This window comes from Gavialis gangeticus, unplaced genomic scaffold (assembly GCF_001723915.1).
Source record: "Gavialis gangeticus isolate Ggan-Ray unplaced genomic scaffold, GavGan_comp1, whole genome shotgun sequence".
NCBI classification, from domain to species: Eukaryota; Metazoa; Chordata; order Crocodylia; family Gavialidae; genus Gavialis; species Gavialis gangeticus.
In genome coordinates, this window is record NW_017729024.1 from 78,203,027 (window position 1) to 78,209,298 (window position 6,272).

Sequence of the window (6,272 nt, forward strand, 5' to 3'; positions counted from 1 at the left end):
TTTTTTTTTTTTTTTTTTTTTTTTTTTTTTTTTTAGAAATTAAAATCTAATCATTACTAATTATATATGACTTTCTTCAACTTTAAGGAAGAAAAAGCAATTTCAGAGAGAGAGGCTCAGGACTCTCCTGGAAGAAACCATGAAGTGCAGGTCATATTACTAAGAGGAAGAGAAGGTCTTTCTGAGGAGAAGACTGTTGTTGCTGACTTTTTTCCCCCTATGATCCTAACCTACTATGCTCAGCTTGATGCTTGAAAATTTGTTATGAATGCGGTACTATTAGACTCACTGGAAATTAAAGATCCATGGAGCTGAGGTTGGTAGCTACTAAAAGAATGAAACACAGATGTTGAGCTGGGAGTTGGAGGGAGAAAGAAGGGTTGTGATGGAAGTTTTCTTGTGGTGGTGATGAAATTTCATCTTGGCTTGTAGGGAACCTCAGGATTTTGTCTGATAAGGTTTAAATTTGCACATACATCTGTTACAGCTGTGTCTCAGCTATTTTCGGGAGGTATAACTTCTGCTATGCATGTGGAGGAAGGGAATTTGTTGTAGAGGACAAATTTCAAGGACTTGGCCCTGATAGTTCCTGTTGTGAATAAACTAAATAAAAAGCATTTTTTACGCAGTCCTCCACTCTCTGGACAGCAGTACTGAGTGGCGTGCTAACCCAATTCAGAATGCTTGGATGAATTGCTTTTAACATCTTTAACATTATGAGCAGTCATTCTGACAACTATAATTCAATGTATGCATTTGATATTTAGAGTAGACATGGAGGTGAGAGATGATATATTTTTTGGAAAAGATAGTTAAGTCAGTCAAGAGGTAATCATAATTATATGCATAATTATATATATAATCTAATTGCATGACTTCATGCAATCTAAATGTTCTTCCCCATAACCCATGTATCTGCTTCCCTACAATGTGTGGTTAAAGCCTCTTCCTTTCCCTGGTCCAAAATGTTAGTTAAATCAAATGTTTGGAGTGGCTTCTCCCCTTTCTCTGCTGGCTCAGCTCATGTCTTTTTTTTCATCTTGGTACCCAGTGCCTCTCCTCAGAGTGACTCCTCCCATCATCCTATAACTAGGGGTGATGTCTCTGGAGAAATTATTGCTAAGCCTACGTATTGGAAAGGAGTGTAAAGCTCAATATTCAGGGGACAATAAAATATATAGAATATATTTAAGCAAGGCATTATACACTCTTGGAGCAGGCAAATAGGACCTGGGAAAGTAAAAGGTTAAAGTCAATTAATAACTAAACACTAATACTGGTCCCTTAACTTTCTCAACTCTTCTAAGCCCCCCACTACCTTACCTCCCAGAACCTTTTGGCAATCAACAGTGGTCAAGTTTGCACATCCTGTTGTATATGTAACGTGCTGGGGCATTAATTGGCTAAGTAAAAAGATTGTTTTTTTACTCTTTTTTCCCTCGAGTCTCTTCTGGCTCTTGACAGCCTGGGCCTCTGGGTTGTAGTGTGTGTGTGTGTGCGCACATTTCCAAATGAGATATTTTTTCCCTCTTTGTTTTTTGTCTCAGTCTGCTTGCCCTTTCATCATTTAAGTAGGAAGGCCAGGCATGAGCTGTTGTTCTGGCACAGGTCTGCTGTTCTGCTTGTCAAAATTAGGCATGGAATTGTGTCTCTTTGACTCCATCAGGAATACCTGGTTTCTCCTGTCCTTGCCCCTGATTTCAAGCATGTTGGAAATGTAGCTTTGACAATCATTTTAATTGCAACTTTTATGGTACAGCCCCCTAAAGGGTCAGCCCAGAACTCTAGGCACTGGTAAACCCTTACAAAGGTTATGCCCATATTATGAGTTATACAATAGTTAAACAAAGTATTGTACCAATACTTACTCAAAAGTGATGATGCAGTGATTTTTTTTGTTTCATGGATTGAGAAAAGCCTGATACGCTACTAGTTATTCTACATGTCCATCAGAGGCACAAGGAAAGAGAAAGAAACCAGTTCACCTAAGCAGTTTGTAAAGTTGTTCCACAGGCACTTTGTTTTTCCGTTTGACAGCTCTGCCTCTAGGGAGATTCTATTCTCAACTGTTCTCATTAGCTTTGAACTACCCTTCTTATGCTATTAACTATGATGGAGCTATACAAATCTGACAGCCAAAAATCTGGTCCACCTTAGGTGGTAAGGAGTTTCTAGTACAAGTGAAGCCATGCTAACATGGATTGATGGTTTTATATTCATGGGTACCTAAAGTTGTAAGAAATATATTTACTTAATGTCTGCTGCTGAACCATATTACTACTGAGGTTTGATTTTAAAATAAGCTACTTCAATAAATTTATAACTATCAGCTATTTGAAGATGTTGGGAAGACTCATGTCCTCTTATATAGTTGTATAGGTAGGAGATTCACTTGTGAGGGCAAAGGAGGAGTATAACATTTATATTAGTTGTATGTTTTAGCCAGGCAAGTTAGAGCCGAAAAGCTTGGAGTTTTTTAGTTTAGTTTAATTCTAGTAGGTAAGACCTCACTGAATAAATAACATACTGTAGTTAATAAGAAAACACAGAAACCCACAGGAAAGCCACCCAGTCAAAATGTGATACTAATACAAATTTCTCTCTCTCCCTATGCCCATTCTCTGTTGTTATTGGTAAATCTTCCTCATCGTTCATAACTTATAGATCAACTTTTCCTCCCCTTTCTGTTTTTGTCCCATACAGTCTAACCAAAGACCCCAGTAAAACGGACAACACACTTCTGTCCCACCTAAGAGAAGGAAGTCCCTGCAGTCTCTCAAAAGAGCCTGTTCCTGTTGGGTTTCCAGGCAAATTGTGCAAACAGAAGTTTTAATGGTCCAGGAATGCATCCAAAGGTCTAGTTTTATCCAAAGTTAGCACAAACCTTTTGATATCCATCCATCACTATTTAGTAGTATCTCCTCCCCCTAAAAGTAATTTCAGTTGATTTTTTTATTATACTCTACATGCATTTTATGATGCAATTAGAAAATTATAAAGATGTACTGTAGACCACATTTCACTTCTTTGATGGGGTCTGGAGTAGGTCAGAATTACCTACATAAAGCTGTACTCATTGAGAAATTCCTGAGAGTCTTTTTGAGTCTGTAGATATAGTTATGCCACAAGATCAACTAAAAATGGATAACTTGGATCAACATTTTAAAAGTCTCAGTCTCTATGTTGACTCTAACAAAAAAAATCCCTTCACCATTCATTTTTCATTTATAAACCCTGGTGGCAGAACATTGATCATACTGTGTTACAGACCTTGAGAACTATCACTTAAAGAAGAAGGATTTACTTAAAGAATGCACTGTGTTAACAGAGATTGTAGTAATAATGTATGAAGTGTAACATACACATGCTGCATGGGTTCCAGCTGTTTGGCTTCGCAGTCACTCTGTATGCTGTGAAAGAATAAATGAGTCTTTAGATAACGTAACTATAACTTTAGGAACTCATTGGTAACTCTTTTGGAAAAAGTGTGGAGAGCATCACTTCAGTACTTAAGACCGGGGCTCTCAACCCCTGGCCCGCGGGCCAGATCCAGCCCCTGCTGCCATGTCATTCAGCTCACAGGGCTCCCCTTGGTTCCTGGGGAGTCCTGCAGCTCGTGGCTCTGCATGCTAGATTGGATGTGTAGGGCCCAGTCCCAGTATATGAAGCCAGGGGGTGGCATGGAGCCCCTGAGTCTGATCCTGGCATGTGGGACCAGGTGGAGGTGGCCTAGACCCCCAGAGCCTGATCCTGGCAAGCAGATGTGGCATGGGGCCCCAGTGGCCAATCCTAATGAACAGAGGTGGTATGGGGCCCAAAGGCAGGAAGGACCTGATCCAGCCTGTGGGCCAGCCCTACTCTCCTCATTTGGCCCATGGAGCCAAAAGGTTGAGCACCACTGCTTAAGACCATAAAAATCTACCATGAGACCTGGAAGGTAGATCATATGAAATGTGACTAGCCAATTTGGAGGCTGAACTTAAAATAGGTCTATGAACATCCATGATGTTTTCCTATACTTCAAATAAGATTTGAGGGTGAGTCTGACCATATAAAAAATAATAGCTTTGAAGGGGACACCTAATTTGTTCATGAATAGGGATTTTAACATTTAAATAAGCTTAGTTCTTTCTGAGGAGCAAGGTTTCTGCAGTGGCAGATCCAGCAGAGGTGCAGTTACACCCCCTTTGAATTCTGGATCACCTAAAATTTAAAATCAATTGTCTGGTAGTGGCATTAGTTTTTCTATTCAGAATAAGCAGCACTGAGAGAGTCAATTGACTTCATGGTTCTTTATAACCTACCTTATTCCTTTGAAACTCTTCACAGGTCTTAACTCTCTCTCTTTTTTAATGGTCTTGATGTTCCACTAATAAAGCTATCCTTTCTTCTGCAGTTCTCCTGTCCGTCAGCTGCTCCTGCTAATATAGCTGTTATTCTGCAGCCCTGCAGGCTGTTATTAACTCTAGCTGAAAACATTTACTCTGGTGTAAAAATAACTTCCAGTGAAGCACTGGATGCACTGTCAAGATCCTCAGAAAAGCTAAGTTGTTTTTATGAATCTGAAAGAGATGTATATTTAAAACTAATGACTACATGACTAATGAAACAATAGCTTTCAATTATTATTTGCTTAGCTTGTGTTTCTTTTCATAAATAATATGATATAACAAATGAATGGACATTCCAACAAAGTTAAATATGGTTTTGCTTTTATCTTAAACTGGATAATATTGTTCTATTATTAAAAAAGAAAAAAGCGGCGAGGGGCCTGATCCTTCTTATTTTTTTCTCAGGGAGCCTGCCAACCTCTCCTACAGCTGAGGGGGTGAGCTGCTGGTGGGCCCTGAGCTTTGGGGGTCCCAGTCCTTCCCTCTATGATGGCGGTACCCCCCACGTGGCACCCACCCACTAGCAGCCCACTCAGGTGGCCCCAGGGGGCACCGCCACTATGGAGGGAAGGACTGTGGCCCCCTGCAGCTCAGGGGCCACTCACCTCACCAGCAGCTTACCCCCCTGGATGCAGGCGATATAGGCAGGCTCCACAAAAAAAAAAAAAAAAAAAAAAAGGATCAGGCTCCTCGCCATAACAGTGATGGAAATCCCTAAATTGAAAGGGTGGGTTTTTAATCGTCTCAGTTAAATTCAATTTAAGGGGCTGAACTCCCATCACGTGTACAAGTGCCCTTATAGTCCATGTTGATGGGGAAATAGAATTGTGAGTGGCATTTGTGGCTCTTATGTGGCTAAAAAGCTTCTATTTAGATATACAAAGGGAAAGAGAATTCCAGCCCATGGAGACACATGCTATATAAGTACCTGTATCAAAAACTGAAGACCCCTATAATTGAAGCTATAATATCTTCACGGTCCAATAGTCTGTACAGATACTACCTAGCCATTATAACTTCAGTACCTAGTTAAATAAAAAAAAAAAAAAAAAAAAGGCAGCCAAGTTATAAAATCAAACAGCCTGATGAAGAAATCCAACATTTGTAGTTTATTAAGAGACTATTCTAGGGAACAGCACTGAGAATCCAGCATAAAATGCACAAGTGCTATAATGTGTTGAAAGATCTTGGAAATGATTAGATTGGGCTTGTGGCATGTTAATACATATTAATGTCATAGTTATGAACCTGCATTTAAAAGCCTGTTATTATGGCCATAAACACAAGCAGAATTTACAAACAAGAACTTCTCTTATTAATCATCTGGTTCTTTTGCCAAGAAATTATAAAATTTGTAAGATAATGGAAAATAAGAGACATGATTTAACAGTTTAAGTATCTTTTCAGTCTGGTCTGCAGACTCCAGCCTGAGATATGAAGTTTGCTGCCAACCCACCAAAAAGCAATGGAAATGAAGCCATGATATTAATTACAGCTATTCTATAAGGTGTTTCATTTCAGTGAGTGCTAGGTCAGTTAGAAAACAATGCAAACATTGTAATTATTTCTGTTTGTACTATAAAATGAACTTGTTTGTTAAGCCACGAGATAATTCTATCTTTTAAGCTCCAGATTTCACAGAGAGTAAAAGGATACTTTCTGCCTCTTTCTACCACTGAAAAAGGGGGTGGGAGGTAGGATTGAAATGAAAGAATAATTGCTTATTTTCTACTTGAGAGGTGCAGCACAGTCAGTGACAAAGAAGTTTTCCCATGTTGCTCTTCCAAAGTCAGTGATAAGCACATACCCACTGTACATTACAAATGACACCTTCTCCATATCTCAGGATCCAATTAAATTCCATTGTTAATAATAGCTTTG